At 44.3% G+C, this 16,171-nt stretch overlaps 1 protein-coding gene and 1 pseudogene across 1 annotated transcript in view; both read right to left on the bottom strand.

Moving 5' to 3' along the window:
- The window catches only part of LOC105138834 (uncharacterized), a 10,530-nt gene extending 6,563 nt beyond the window's left edge, over window positions 1-3,967 (bottom strand). The window contains exon 1 of the mRNA XM_011045046.1: window positions 1-3,967. This exon is cut by the window's left edge and continues 6,563 nt beyond it. The gene's annotated coding sequence lies outside the window, so the exon portion shown is untranslated.
- LOC105138843 (GDSL esterase/lipase At1g71691-like) lies at window positions 982-15,828 on the bottom strand (annotated as a pseudogene).
- Between the last annotated feature and the right edge of the window lie 343 nt (window positions 15,829-16,171).

Here is a 16,171-nt window from a genome sequence, read left to right on the forward strand (position 1 = left end):
GAGGGGTTTATTGCACAAAAACGCCGGGACGCAGGCTCCCGAAGAGGGAAGCCCAACGAATGTCAGATGCAAAGCCCCGCACCTCATTAAGATCATATTGGCATACTCTCCCAAAAAAAAAAGAGCAGACCCCATTGAAGACGAGAGTGAGGTACAACAAGGCCATTTCTGTCCACCGCCCTTCTCACGGAACCGTACGTGGACGTTACCGCTCATACAGCTCCCAGCCAGCAAGCAGTTAGCCTTCCTCTACAAGGAATGGAAGTGTGGATGAATCGACATCAAATAGAGGAATTCGGTTTTTCTTTTCAGCAATAACATGATAAGAGCATCCCTTTCACAAAAACCTAAAGATCCCATCCCTATCCTGCCACTTCAGCACCTTTTGATCTTCTCAAAGATCATTACGAGCCCTCTCCTAGAATGTTTTTGTAGATTCCGAAAATTCTATGGTAGATCAGGACGAGAATGAATCCGGGAATCCAGGACATACTCATCCTGGAGCTTCAGCTCTCCTCTGGGGAGGGGTTTTTATAGATAGAGAGGTGAGTCGAGGGGCCTCCCGCTTTACCGATTTCTCGGAATCGGAGGATCATCTGCCTGAACAAGAAGGAGCTGTTCTCGATGTGAGATCAGCAGCAAAAGAAAGAAGCATAAAGACGCAGCACCACCTACTCTTTCAACCGTAGAGTCGGGGTTCGCCCTCAGTCCTCACTGGTTTTGTAAAAGTAAGTAGTCGTTGGTCCTTCTGACTAGCCTTCCTCGGTCACAGCAAAGTGCCTTCGATTGGAACTTCGATTTGCATGTGTTAAGCATATAGCTAGCGTTCCTTCCAACTATCACAAGCAGGTGAGTGAATCCCCTTTCCTGGTGCTGCCCTTGCTCTCATTGCAGCAGAGCCATTTATATCTGCCACTTGATCAGTAGAGGCAACACGCTTGATGTTAAGATGAATGGCCTTATTATCTGCACCTTTCATTCTTTTTTTTGTGTTAAGGCCCTGTTATTACTACTTGAGTAAGGGAGGAAGATAGTCCTTTTAAGAGGGAAGTTTTGATGCAACACGTTCATGCAGGAACGATTAATTCATCTTTCTTGTTATCGTGTAAAGGGTGCTTGGCAGTCCGATGACGCGCTAGGAGCAGCCTGCAGCTGCCTTTTTCTTTATAAAGTCTAGTTGTTATATGCTTAACACATTCAAATATCTTTCCTTTTAGGAAGGTTAGTTTCTGGAATGTAATATCTGCTACTTTATCCTTGTTGACTGGAAGGTTAGAGCAAGCTAGGCCATATAAGAATAGATTCTATCGATCAGTTCTTGTTGCTTTCCTCTTGCTAGGCTAAGAGCTGAGTAGATCCTAGTGTGAGGACTTACCTTGAACTTCCTTACCTCACTGTAAGTTCTTCCTCTTCAAGGTTAGAGCAATCTAGGACAGAAAAGAACTAATGAGATCTCTCAAGGTCTTTGCCTGAAGGTTAGAACAAGCTAGGCTAGATAAGAATTAGATGTGAGCTCTCTTCTTTCCTTTTGTAGTTGCATGTAGCTCCTTTCTCTTGTTTGTTTTCGATGTTCAAAAGAGTCTGATTTCACAGACTCAAATGAGGAACCAATACTATGAGTAGATGTGGTTTGAGATCGATTGTTAAGGCCTTGACCCCACGTCGCAAAGCAAAGTGGAAATCTATCCCTGGTACGAGCATGGAACACTGGGTTAGCAGCAAGGTAAGTGGCACTCATATTGTAACAGTTAAGTAGTTGGGGATCCTTGATGTGAATATCAAGATCACGAAATCCGTAATGGAGCCATATCAGTTCAGTAGCTGTGCTAGCGAGGTCCCGGTATTCAGCTTCGGTACTAGAGCGTGAGAATTCTTCGTGCACTATGATAGGAGCCCAGGATCCAGTTGTGAAGCGACGATCATCTGGGTTTCCAGCCCAATTAGCATCAGAAAAGGAAATGGGAGGGATGGTTAACCCATGAGTGTGCCTTTGAGAAAGCGAAGAATCCGCTTGACAGCGATGAGTCGTTCTTCGTGGGAGATGAATATGTTGAAAGACCTAATTCACATCAAATGTAGGGTCGGGTGAGTGTCAAGTATTGGAGACCACCATCCTGTAGGATCGAAGATCCCCATCCAGTTGAAAACCAGCTGAAATTGGGGTAGAGCAGGGCTTGCATACCGTCATGTTAGCCTTGGAAAGAAGGTCAAGTTTGAGAGAGAAAGAATCGTGGGGGTCAATATTCAGGATGGTTAGAAAGCCAGTCCATAAGACCAAGATCTGCTCCACCTTTCAACACTACAAATTCATTCCATTCACAAAGCAAAGACTACTGGAAGGGCTCAAGCTAAAGTTCAGGGCATGTCCCTGAGATGAGTGCCTGACTTCCTTCCTGAAAGGCCTAGATGAAAGCTAAAAAAAGTTTGATTTTCATTTTAAAGTGGCCAGGTAGAAAGAAGTGAAGTTTCTATTGATAATTGATATTGAATCACGTCAGATCCTTGTTTAAAAAAGAATATCAGATGTCCAGGAAATGAAAAGAAAGGGATAGAGGAAGATTCAATACCAGCTGATTCCCTTATAGATTAACCTCCTTCAACCTCCGAAGCGGATAAGATCCCAAGAGCTTCATCTATACCAGCAGATGAAAGAGGAGCTTCTACGTGAACATTTCTAACAGCCTCCTCCAACAGTCTAGTCACTAGCACTGGTTCTTCCAGCAACAGCTCTTACTGTAACAGAACTAGGACCGTCAACTCCAACTGTAGCAGCGGGAATCCCCTCCCCACCCTAGCCGGAATGGAGGAAGAACTTTCACTGGAGACATCAGATGTTGCAGATGGTTGGGTTGGTCCGACCAAGAAAGCCATGGGAGCAAGGGGCTCGAAAGCTTCACTTTACTTAAACTTAACCTTTTTAATTTTAATAAAGGGGCAAGCAACCAAATACCACTTTACAAGACTTAGTTATAATAAGGAAAACCCCGTATGTATATATTAGTAAGGCCTTTTCCCTTACCCGTGTTGTTGTTCTTCTTGTTCCCTAACTTTCTGGTTTAAATAAGGACCTCGTCATGTTCATCCTTGGCTTATTTCCTGTAATTTCTCTCTCTTCTTTCTTAGCTTTGCTCTAGGTCCCTCAATTTTTTTTTTTCGACCTTTAGCCATCTCCAATCGATCCTCGAAAGAAAGAAGCTTTTGAGTCAGGGCAATGGGGGAAAGCCACAACCTCCCTGGACAAAGGCAGAGACCATTGCCCTACTTTCTGACCTAGAAGCGACTCCATTGGCTTTTCGAAAAGCAGTAAACTATGAGATGTCGTCTCGTCTCTTGAAAAGAATCGAAACTGAAGAATCGGCACAATCATCTCCCCAACCGATACAGAAGCAGCTTTCTGTTTATAAGCTTAAAGTACAACTGTACGAATGTAAAGAGCGGATGTAGCAGCTTTTTTTTGAAAGGTAGCTGTAGCTTCTGGCGCAGGAACTTTAGTTAGACTGAACCGCGCAACTTCCTTCTGCTTCCTTTTCTATATTATCTTGTCTGTCTTAGAGAGCAAGCGTATCTCTTCCGGCAATAGCACCTCTTCTTTTTAGCTTGACTAGCCAGCAGGAGCAGAAATCGCAATCGTCGTAATCCGAATAACGGAATCAGAGTAGCTGCGTATTGGCTTTGTAATTCTTCTTATGGCTTATTAAGTCTTTCCGAGAGCAGCAAGCCACACCACCCACCAACCCTCAGCCAAAAAGCCGTGCCGTCTCTTGCTTGGAGAGGAAGCGTCCACTTGACTGGCTTTCCTGCTTTCCTAACTGTAACGAGATCTGATTCTTTATAATAGTTACCACCTCTTCTTCGCAAAAAACCAACCATTCGTTCAGAGTCGACAACTGCAGATAGGCCTCTCCCCAATGCAATTATATCTCCTGCGAATCCTGCTTCCGGCCTCATTCTTCTATTTCTTTATATAAGATATAAGACGCAGTCCTCTCTCCTTGCTGCCAGCGTGCGAGCCTACGGCCTTGGTCTTCCCGAAATCGTGAAAAGAACGCAAGATAAGGTGCATTTTTTCATTTCAGCCCAGGACCTCCAAGCTTGTACGGCCGGATGTCGGTCCCACGTAGTTGGCGCAGGCCCCAATGACTTACCCGACGTTTTTTCGAAGACGTGTAAAATCTGGCTCCGTCCCGCAACATTCGATGGCGTACTGCACCAAGTAGAGAATTTTAAATTCTTCTTCCTTTCTTTCACTTTCGAGTGATTCATCAATAGGGGACCGTACCATAGGAAGGGGAAGTTCCTTCTTGGAATGCCGTCGTCTAGCTGGAAAGGCTTTTCTTTCTTGGCCCTGTAGAACCGGATTCCGTTCCTTGATTCGAACCAGACTGACAAACCTCCCATCAGATGAATAAGAAAGTGGTCCAACGAATCCAGCTGAGCACAGATCTATTCTTCGAATAGCAAGCAACAATAGAGAAAATCGCAGCTAAACCCTATCCGTTCAAAACGGGTACGATATCAACTAATTTCGAGGGCCTTGGAACCTGTTTGGAATTCGCAAGATATCAATCACCAATGAAGCCCTTCTCATGAAATTGGGGTGGGGTGTAATTCATGAGCCAGAGAGTTTTTGGGTCGTGGTGTTGCGGGGAAAGTATGTGAGAACATATGACCTTGTCCCTTCCATCAAAGCTAGAAGCCAGGACTCTCCCCTGTGGAAGGTGAAAAGTCTGGCCTAAGGTGTTGGAGGGTGTCTCTTGGGTGATAGGCAATGGAAATGGGAGGATTTCGCTCATCTTCTGCCTGCTTCTGTTGTCATGAAGATAGCAGCCACGGTCCCGCCCAAATGTGGGGCTGTTCAAGACTGAGTGGCCTGGAAACACACATCCAATGGTGCTTTGCTTTCTCCGTTAAGTCTAGTGTGCGAAGAGTTTTTTTACTCCAGAGGACAGGCTTTGTCGCTTAGTCTGTAAATGGGATGGCCCTCAACGGATCAGATCATTCCTTTGGTTAGTCGTGCATGGCAGGTTATTGACTAACGGCAACAGATTCAAGCGACAATTGGCAGACTCTCCCAGTTGTCAGTTTTGTGACGGTCTTTAGGAGTCTGAGCTTTATTGAGGGATTGCCCACGTTATGAAAAATCAAGTCTTATTCCTCTTCTCGAGAGATGTTGGGATTTCTTGATTCAGGGGAAATGCACTTATTAGAGATGGTATGAAACAAGAGTTCAAACTTCCTAGGATGTTAAAGTGTGATAGACATTCAATCAACGGATTTAAGAATCCTAGTATGTCTGACTTCTACTTCATAACTTACGCTACGATATTTCTTCTAAGGAAAGGCAGAACTGCAGCCCAATTGCCGTTCTAGGAGGGAGCTTGGAGAAGCCCAAGCCTATTCTTTCCATCGATAAAGTGAGAAGAAAAGGCCCTGACGGCATGGGACTGCTTCCTTTGCTACGGATGCCTAACTTCTTCAGTCTCATGCTTCTTAACCTTAAGGTGATAGAGTAGAGACAATTCCTATTGACCCCTCGGGTTCCTTCACTCACTTTTCGAGGCATCGGATTTGTGAACATGTCAAAAGCTTATTATTGTGCAAAGTCAAGCAGCGGGGAAGATCTTAACAAAAGCTACCCATGGTCCTAGTCCTAAGAAGGGTTCTGGAGAAAGAGTTAGGGCATACTTAGATTTTTGATTATGATTGATTGGCTCACTGAACTCCCCCAAACTAGTCGAAGGTTCCAGTCGGAGGTCAAATGAAGAAGGAATGCTTTTTTATTGCGACTGGGAATAGAATAGACTTAGTGAAGCTAGTCTATTATCTTAGGTCTCACCTGTGCTATCACTAAAAGAAAAAGGGAATAGCCTTTCTATACATCCGCGACTCACTCTGGTAAGAAAAGAAGAAAGAAAGTCAGATCACCACTGAATCTATCTGCTCCCACGGTGCGGTAACTAGAAAGCACTACTTTATTTGTTCAAATCAATCCCCTCTTCGCTACTGACTTGGCTTCTTCCACTGAGGATGTTGGATTCCTAAATTCAATCATTTACCCTTCGCCCGCTAACTCTTAGAAATAAAGTAAACCCATGCAGTTATATTCAAGACTAAGGATCCCTGTTTTTGAACATAATTTCCCTTTCGCCGGGATCAACTACTTTATATACGATAACGATACCATTCACATTAAAGCATTCGTTACGAGTCGCGGAGAGGAAGAGGAGCTTATGAAAGAAGAGACAAGAGCTCCTTTCCTTCTCCCCCGAGGTCATGAGCTACTCTCTTCTAGCCTTCCCCTAACAGATTCAATGGCATCGCTTATTCTTTTTCTTTCAAGCATGAGTGACCAGTCGATTCTCTAATTAAGATATAGCAGTCAACCATCAAGAAATCATCAACTAGTTAACCGGGGATGAGCTCTATGGCTAATTCGTTCGGCTATTCTATTAAGTAAGAATCGACTTAAGCTTAAGCTAGAGCAGCTCCTTCTATCACATCGGATTCTAGTAAAGAGATGGGCCTTCTCGTCTGATCTCTGCATCAACAGGAATGCGGGAAAAGCTTCTTCTCGGGACTCTGGGGCGAGAAGAAGCTTTCTCCGCCAAGGAAAAAGAAGTTCGATTCAATGTCTCTTGCTAACGCTTATTCCGCAGTCTCCTTTCCTAAAGCACCTCCCCTTTCTACAGATGCTGAAGATGTTACCGGCGGTTGTAGACGCTTCCGCAGCAATCATAGATCTAAGCTTTGAAGTCCCCAGTTCCGGATGTCCTATTCTTGTAGTTAGGTATCCCAAAGCTATTTCCTCTGTTCCTCCCATCCCTGGCTTACACCCTGTCAGTAGTAATACCTACCTCTAGCCCACCTTCCAAACGATTGAAGGTAGGACGGATTAAATTCCCCCGGGGCGACAAAGCAACAATTCGATAAGCACCCCAGCTCTTTTATTAGTAGGACGGGCGATGGGCAAACATCTTGTTTGGTAACTTGCAGGCCTCGGGCGCTAGCCTTGCGAACGGTTTTCTTTGGTTGCTATCCCCCGCTCTTGAAGGATTAGATTTGGTGGAATCATCTGGGTTTAAAAAGCTTTTGTCCGCTTGAAAGGTTTTCGTTGTTCTTGGCTGTTTCAATCTTGGTCGAGCGCCTTTCATAACCTCGGCGATTTATCACATTAAACAATTAAACCTATTCCTCAGGAGGGCTTCGATCCCTAAATTAGTATAGCGCCTACTCCGGGGATGATGGATATCTTGAGTTAATAGAGCCAACCAAAGCTTGCTTACTTAGTGTGTAAAGACTACAGCTCCGGAAGATACCGGGCATCTGTGAAAGCTAGAATCGGTCTGCACCCTCCTCATTCTACTCAGAAGGAGCTCCGATTCCTATTGGTTTTGGCAGAGGCAAGAAAGAAAGAAGCTAGGCTTCACCCAATCTTCCAATCTAAATCTTACCGATCTCGGCTGAGAGGGCAAAAAGCTATAGATAAATCGATCGATAGGATGTCTTTGCATCCCGGACCATAAACCGTAGAAACGTCCAGAAATGGTAATACAATAAATTTAGCTATCTGGACCTAGCTCGATATCAGTAGAAGATAGAGCCGCTAGCCCGACTGGAGATAGTTACGTGCTTGTCTGAGAGGAAATGGGCGGGCTATACAGTAACGGATTACGGAATGCATCAAGGGGGCGTGGCGTGGACCAACCATACATCTACCCGTTGCTTAGGTCATTCACTCAAGGCTACCGGGGATCTTGACTCAACGGAATCAGACTGCGGGTAGAAACCGTATAAAGCTTCGAATCCTTGAATAGACATCCCTACGCTAACCAAAAAGAAGCTAGCTATGCCCCCGTCGGGATAAAAAGACAGGGTGGAAGGTTCCCCAGGAGAGAGATACGGAGCAGAGCAGCACCCTTGGCCTATCGTTTAGGGAGGAGGCGAGCGCCTTACTCTTTTGGTCTTCACTTGACGTTCCACTCCTTTCCAACTCATTTCAGGGACCGTTCTGCAGACAGGACTAGAGCCCTTCTCGGGTGACCGAAATCCGAATGCACATAAAATCTCACCCTCGTATTTTGTGGTAGTCTAGTCGGCTCGGCGAGTGATCCAGGAAGTTATGCCTTAACTTCTGTAGTCTCTCAGGATGATAGAATCAGTAAACAAACTGAGATTCTTCTCAATCTGAAGATCAGTCGAGTCAAAATCTTTCTTCCCCCTTTCTTTTTTATATATTATAAGAAAACCTTCCTTAGCGTACTATACTTTGATAAAGGGAATGCTGCCGATACTTGAAAGACTCATCCTCTGGCAAAAGCTTGACTTTCTTACTTCAATCGCTTAACCCAGAAGGTCTCATTCCAGTTTGACTTCTATGCCTAATCGATAGTTCTTCTTGCTTCAGTTCCCTATGAGATTGATTGAACAGAGCTTCTTGCTACATAGAAATGTCCTACGAGACAGAGTAATGGGAAAGAAAATCTTAATGCGCCCAACAATGATTCTAATTCCCGCGGACTGGTTACATCAAGACCAGGTGCAGCCAGTAGCTTTTAGATCTTCAAAGCTTGTTCAATGATCCTTCCCTTTCCTTTCATATTCTTTGGAAACTCATTCCCTTACCCCGGCAACTCACTCTTTGCCAGAAAAGTCCTACCACATATTTACCCATCGCTCTCTTCTTCCTAAAGCCAATTCTTCACTCAACTACACATCATTTTCGGATTGCCTATGCCTTCTTTTTATTGTAGTTGATTTCATAATGAATAAGGCTTCCCCGCTTCTTCTTTGTTCTTGTTCTTTCGTAAAGAGCGTCTTTTTAAGTTAAGCCAACGGTGTTTTCAAAACGATTCCTGAGTCTACGGAGAGAAATCGGTCTTTAAGCGAAAATCCCGGGTTTTTCTATCTCACTCCACGGAGGGAAAAGGTTTGTTAATTCATTCAAAAGACTTCCCAGTTTCGTACTGAGATCAGACACCGAAGATGATATTAACAAGTGATAACATTGATTATATTTCATATATACAAAATCTACCATCAATCAAGATACAAAGTACCTAAGTAATGTCACATCTATACAATTGTATACCTACATTACAAAATCTCAGCACTTCATCTACACGAATGCTGCACATTATTCTTGTTGGTTCTTATCTACATGAATATTAGACATCGATGTCAGTTACAGGTTCAGACCACTGAATTTTCCAGGACTAAGTACTTGATCAGTTGAACACAAAGTTCAAAACAATATTAAACCTTCTGCATCTGATTATTGGTCTTGGGAGCAACCATGTCTTCTAAGATCATGGGGTAGCACATTTTTGTGTGCAAGCCTTTCCATACATTGTCTGCCAAGATGGCATTCACTGCATCAGTTGGATGGTATTGATCCCACCGGGTTGGTTGCATTGCTGCAAGCAATTTCTGATGCAAAGCACATGATCCATCCCTTATACTTTCCTAACCCACAGCAAGCATCAGTAGTGACATTAAAACCTGAGTGAAAACATCATAGAAGTATGAGCTGTGAATGCTATAACATACAAGGCAGTGACAAAAGGGAGAAAAACGTTAGGCGCCTTACCATAGAGTTCATGGTTCTTTATTATATCCATCGAACCTTCATACATATCACAGAAGGTGATTTTGGCATCAGGAAGTTCCAGACCTAGCTCTTCAATCATATATCTCATTACAAAGTTGTACTCCAGAATCATGTCATTTATCTCCTCAATGCACTCCCCATTCTTGCTGTTGTACCTCCACAAATAGTATGGAGCACAGCCAATAGGTGGCAGCCCCATGAGAATTACTTTCCTGACATTCATATTGTACAAGTTCTGTTCCATAAACATAAATGAATACGATCAGACATTACTCAATATATAAAGTACAAGAAACCATCCTTTCAAGAACACAACAAAATATGCGAAGTAGAAAACTAGAAAAATCACCTTTATTTCCTGCCGCTGCAACAAACTGGTTGAAGCTCCATGGTAGATACAGGTTTTGGATATTGGATACATTACGCAAATAGTAATGTATGTAGTCATTGACTCCAATAGAAACATAAAAGACTGAGTTCGAGATGAGCTCATTCGCAGCAGCCTCGCCCATGTTCAAAATAAAAGACTGCAAAGTATCCGTGAACTGCTGAATTTGCTGCGTGAAGGAGATTCGTTGACCCTGCAGCAAAATTACATGATTGTTGATTAGTTGTAAGCATAGCTGATGAATCTGCGATCTTATCCTCTTAGTACTGAGGAGCTTACCAGTTCTGATCCACTTGAGAATATAACTCCAGCACCAGCAGATGCATAATTGACCCCTTTAGTCATATCTTCAACAGTTCCCATCTGCCCAAGATAACTTGGTACAAAGGGAAGCCCGAGGCGCAGTGCTGATCAAATAAATGACAATAGATCAAAATGAGGAAAAACTCTGTCCTTCTTTTTATTGTAGTTGATTGAAATTGAATATTGAATAAGGCTCCCCCGATCGACTTAGGGTAAACGAGCTAGGTAGCTTGCTTCTTGTTTGAGTTGAATATGGACTTCAAGTAGTATTTCAGATGGGAGTACAAACAAGTAAGTAAACTAGCTGAGCTAGCCGCATTCCCAGCTACTAAGTATCCTTCCTTCTTTCACTTACAGTTCTCTAAGACATTCAGGGGCTGTGTAACTGCCGTTAGAACGCTTTTCTTAATCCGTTACGGATGTCGAAAAGTGAAGATTGGTTCTGTACCAGGTCATGGTGATATGCTTGATAAAGGTTTGTTTCGTCGATAGCATTTTATGATGTGGGATGCGTAGTAGCTGTTGTCACAGTAGGGGTCCTAAGGCGGGAATAGTCCTAAAGTAGCCATAGCGTTGATTGCTCTCCTTGTTCTATTGTATGGGCGAATTCTCTTAATGAAAGCCTTCTTTTTGGCTCTCGTGTGAGGGTTCTGCTGTTAAATGACTTTATAGAGTCCTAAGGGTAGTCTCAAAGATAAGGGATTCCCGCCGTATTAGTTTTGATTAGCTGTCCCAGGGAAAGGAGTCAGTATTGGCGCATGTCCGAGCTAAGATCGGTTGAGGCGGGTAAAGACGGTTTGGTAAAGGACTCCTTTAGTTTAGCGGTCATGGATCGATTCTAGGTGGTTAACTTGTATACCCCTATTATCAGAGTTCACGTTCTGATCATCCCATTGTTTTCAAATAGACATGCCATATTGGCTTTCTCCGAGGCCATAAGAAGGTAGTTGCTTAGGGACCGAAGCGAAGTAAGCTGGAGCTTCGAGGTCAGCTTCTAGGTCATAAGCCCATCTGCGATTCCCTCACTCGCTAGCAACCAAACCAAATGGGATTCAATTCTTCAATTCCCTTCTCTTTCGGTTAGCAACTAACTGACTCTCGTACTCGGTACTCTCTCCTCTCCCGCTGTCTAACCACCTTACCTCTCCGCCCTACCTCGGGCAATCTTTCTACCTTGGTCAAGTTGATCTTCGGGAAGGCCTAGCCTCCCTTCGGTCCTTCTTGTAGGTTAGGGGAAAGGGCTTCGGTTGAGTGCCGTTTCGACGGCTTTAGTTTGGAGGATCGTAGACTTCTGCCGGTCAAGTCGATGGGAAAGATTCCAAACCCGTCGCCTCACCCTTCCTTAGCCACACCTCTCTTTCCTTTGCCCTAGACCTACCCAACAAATGGAAGTCTTCCCTTTCCCTTTAGCTTCATGGCTTCCCTTCCATGAGCATATTGTCATGAGTGAAGGTAATCTTTGCTATCGCCGCTTCCTGCACGGCGGTCTCTTTCTGGGACTTCAACCTCCACTCGATTGACATGGGGCCCATCTCTCTCGGCTTCAGTCAGTCTTTTGATCCTAGATCCGAGTCTCATGCCCTATAGTCCCGGCTTTGAATTCCTTCCCTTAGCCCACCTTTAGCTTGCTTCCCTCAAAGCAAAGATCGGATTCGTTCACTGCTAAACAAGAGTTCCGAGTCGATTTGGTCGTGATCCTTTCTTCTCGCCATCTCCGTTGGCAAGGTGAGTCTCATCCCTAGCTTGGCTACTTTACTAGACTATAGGCACTAGGCTATTCTTCGATCTCGAAAGAGTGAAAATCAGGATTGGATGCTGTTCCAATCTCTCTCATCGTGAAATCGAATTCACCGTAGATCGTTGATTCCCTTGCTTTGCTTTCGGGCAATGATTCCGATTCTTCTTTGCTTGCCCACTCTAACAGATTCTTATTAGTTCAAATAGCCCTAGCGAGCTCCCGTGAACTAGCAGCGGACGCATCAATAGCTGGGAGAGGAATGAATTCTAGAACTAGTGGGAGGACTTTGCCAAGAGAAAGAGTAGTGAAAGAATTTAGAGATAGCAAGGTCTTCATAAATAGCACGCACAGGACAGAGAGAAGGAAGAGCTTATCCCCCATGGGATGGGGGCACTCTCTTTAAATTACAGACGTTAGCAATCACGGCTGATTCAACAATCGTGAATTGAATTAGCCTCGGCGGAAGTTCTTTCTCTCTCAACTATTGTTTCTTATGCCCGAAAACGGAAAAGCTACTGGCCGTCGAATCTTTCTATCTTTAAATAAAATAGCAGACAAGATGCAATCGCAATCAGTCAATACCAGGCAAAGTCCTTACTTACCAGACCCGGCTCAAAGCGAGAAAGACCCGGCAAACAAGAAGCAGGGCATGGACCTGCTTCTACTATTGATCTTGTCCTCTGTCTCTTTAGCTGCGAACAAGTCTTCTTTCACAAGCAGTTCTCTTATCCGCTGTTGTTAGCTTTCGAGGGAGGAAGTGACCGAGGGATTATGTGTTGAAGGAAAAAGCCTTGCTCTCTTTTTTTTTCAGAGGGAAAGCGTCGAGCTCTTCCCAGACGGGGATTCTTTGGTTCCAATCCGGGTATAAGCGCCAGCCCTACGTCCGCATCTCACGAATGCCGTGTACTAAAAGGAACGGGGACAAGATGTCCAGCCTTCCATCTTTCAAAAAAACCAAATCCTCAGTTGGCTAAACTGATCTACTCTTCCTTTGAATAACCTAAGGTACGTATTGCCTGTTAAATCCTCCCTTGGCTTCTTGAAGGTAGGACTGACAAGTTATGGTTTTCAAATAGGGTACGACTCTTACACCGGTTGAGGGAGCCAACCTAAGCTCGTATGATATAGAAAGTAGAAAGGCCGTTTAGCAAAATAGAAAGGATAGGGGAAAGCGACGGCTTTTAGGATAGAAGTTACAAGGGGAGATAGAGTCTGACGTCCTAGGTAGGGAGTCTCTCAACCGATAGCGATAGGGAACGACTTATATACAAGGAGCTTTGACAGTAAAGTGGAGGTTTTTCATACTTGACATCAGTTATCACGGATTCAATCAAAAGAGATACCCGGCGTCAAGTCTCTACCTTCTCCTTCTGACTGGCTGTTCTCCCCAAACAAGAAGTGGGAAAGGGCTTCTAATGGCACAGCTGACAGTTTGATCTCTCCATCCATCTGCTGCATGAACATCGACAGTGAAATCACTTAATGTAAGGTAGCGGATGAGGCGAAAGAGCAGCATTGCATCTATCCTCAAATCAAAGAAAGAAGGCCCAACGACTGCCCGCTTCTATATAAAATAAAATAAAAGCCTTTTGCCTCCACCAGAGTTGACCAAGGATCTGTGGTCCCATCATACAGAATTCTGGCATACGGAATTTCTCAGGCCGGGCAGAGATCTGAAAGGCCCTTGTAAATTCCAAAGCCTCTGTGCTTGCGAACATCTTCCTCTAGTCCTTTGACGCATATCTAATAGAAATGGATTCCTCTGCCCCGGCTGGCTGGTGTGCCTTCTCTTACGGAAGCAGCTACTCCGGACAGAATCGTCCGCTGTTGAGAGATTCAAGTAGATATTTTCGACTTCAAGCGGATGTGCCATTGAGAATGATGTATATTAAGGAAGAGTTCTGTCTTTTCTTTCGGGAAGTGGAATCACGGTTGAAGGTATTATCGCGGATTAGGGGTGTTGATATGAGGGTACCGAAGGTAATATAATTCGAGCGAATGTGAAGAAAAACCTACCTAACCCTCAAGGAAATGCTAAATTTGCTCTCTCCTATGGGAGATGGGAGAACTCTCTCTTGGAAGGGGAGTGTCTTCCATCAACACTGCATTCATTCTCTTATACCAAACGAAGCCCGGTCCCGGCTGTAACTACCGATTGGCAAACTACTTATATGTAGAAGCCGTTATGATAACGAGATGCGAACTACCTTTTCTTTTAGCTTTGGAACACTAGGTAGCTTGCCTGCCTCATTAGCTAAAGCGTGGGCTGGCTTTTCCTATTTGCCTGTAGTGAGTGATGCTCTAGTTCTTTGATAGCTAGCTTTCTAATAATATAGAGAACCTAACTCTCCTTAACCGGGGAGCTTTACCTGTTTATTACATGAAAGCTTTCCCCGGGGAGCAGGCAACGAAGCTAAGTAGATGTGGAAGCGAGGGCAGAACAAGCAGGCAAGCAGCGCGGGTGGGACCTGTTGTTCAGGAGGTTTGGAGAGCAAGTAACCAGGGAACTCCGTTCTATAGAGAATATCTCCTGGAGTTTTAGCTCTGGTGGTCAAGTAGTCCTTTAGCTGCCTGCCTTGATTCCCGCGTCACAGTAGCTAAGCGTAAGTAAGCGTGGTCAATAGAACGGAATGGAATGGTTGTTGCATTTATCCAAGCAAGGAGCGGGGTAGTTGACTCGCGGGAATAAGGGAATGCGATGTCGAAAAGAAAGGAATTGAATTAGCAATAGACTGAATTTCAGTATACTCTGCTTTAGATGCATTCTTCTTCTTTCCGTACCATACCTCTTCGGCGCATCAGCATCTGTTGTTGAAGCAAAATCTGTTGTAAAGTCAGATGTAGAATATTCATATGTAATTTCATTACCTGTTGGCGAATCATCCTCAGTTGAATCTTTTTTAGTTTCCCTCCCCGGTGGAATTGAAAAAGAAACTAGACTCCCCTCCTTGCGAAGAGGCCCCACCCGAACCACCCTCATCAAGTGCTACCTCAAAGCAGGAGCTTTCTTCTCCATCTTATTCATATCGAAATTGGTTTCGTGCTCCGTTTTCGCTCTCCATTTGCTCTTGCAAAATTCCTGGCATGCTGATATGCTACGAAAAAATTGTTGTTCTAAGCCATGTGAGACCCTACTCGTAAGTTTGAGTTAATAGAGTCTATCATACGGTGTATCGAAATGTATTGGATGGATGTCCTCGAAAATAAGATATCTAAATAGAGCTTCCCGAAACCATTGGTTTGGACGTTTCTAGTGATCAAGGCCTTGTTTTGACCTTCAACTCCGCTATGCGCAAAGGAAGCCTTTCTCTGCATATGTATGATATTTCATCCGTGAGTGTATTAACACGAGAAGGCTGGTGGGTTAGGCCGAGCCTGGTTCGGTTAGGACAGCAAGGGAAAGGTTGGGTATACAACTATCAATAGATAGGGAAAACCGGCCCTGAAGGTGTATCAAAAAGGACAACATCAGGTGAGCCTAATTTGCACTTCTTTAGTAGTGAACTCCTCTTCCGAAGCTCACGCCGAGCCGGAACCTATTGAAGTCGAAAGATCAATTCCCCGACTCAACGGCTTATTATGCCCCTGAAATAACTGATTTTGGAGCCTTTGTTTCGGCGTCTGCTTCAAAGGAGACTCCTGGGAATTCATTCCTGTGATTCTTGTCCCATCGATTATCAAATAGGGGTCGACACAGGCTGAAATATTCCCCGATAAAGCCAATCTCCAAGTGGAGGATTCACGCTCTAGCCTCATTTCTAGATCCGGGATCATATGGGTCATACGTTCCATTTCTGGTCACCTTCCAAGCTACGACTTAGGAATTGTAGCGAAGACTCGTGATTGATCTCATTATGGCTGGGCCAAAGCCTCTCTTTCTGATGCGAATTCGGTAGAATCGAAGAGAATTTTCGAAATAAGAAAGAGTCTATTTTCATATTTAAGAGAATTGTCTTCCATTTAAAATATCGTTTTGAAAGTTGGTGGGTGGAGTAAGAATATTAGGTAAAGCATTTCCTTCGTCAAAAAGCCTCCGGAACGGAAGGCGTTCGTTTCGGTCTCAGTTGGCGTCCATTTCGCAGCCCTAATGGTGCCATCTTGGACTAGGTGTCGAAGAGTTCCCAAGGAGTGAATT

Source organism: Populus euphratica, unplaced genomic scaffold (genome assembly GCF_000495115.2).
Source record: "Populus euphratica unplaced genomic scaffold, PopEup_1.0 scaffold83.1, whole genome shotgun sequence".
Lineage (NCBI taxonomy): Eukaryota > Viridiplantae > Streptophyta > Magnoliopsida > Malpighiales > Salicaceae > Populus > Populus euphratica.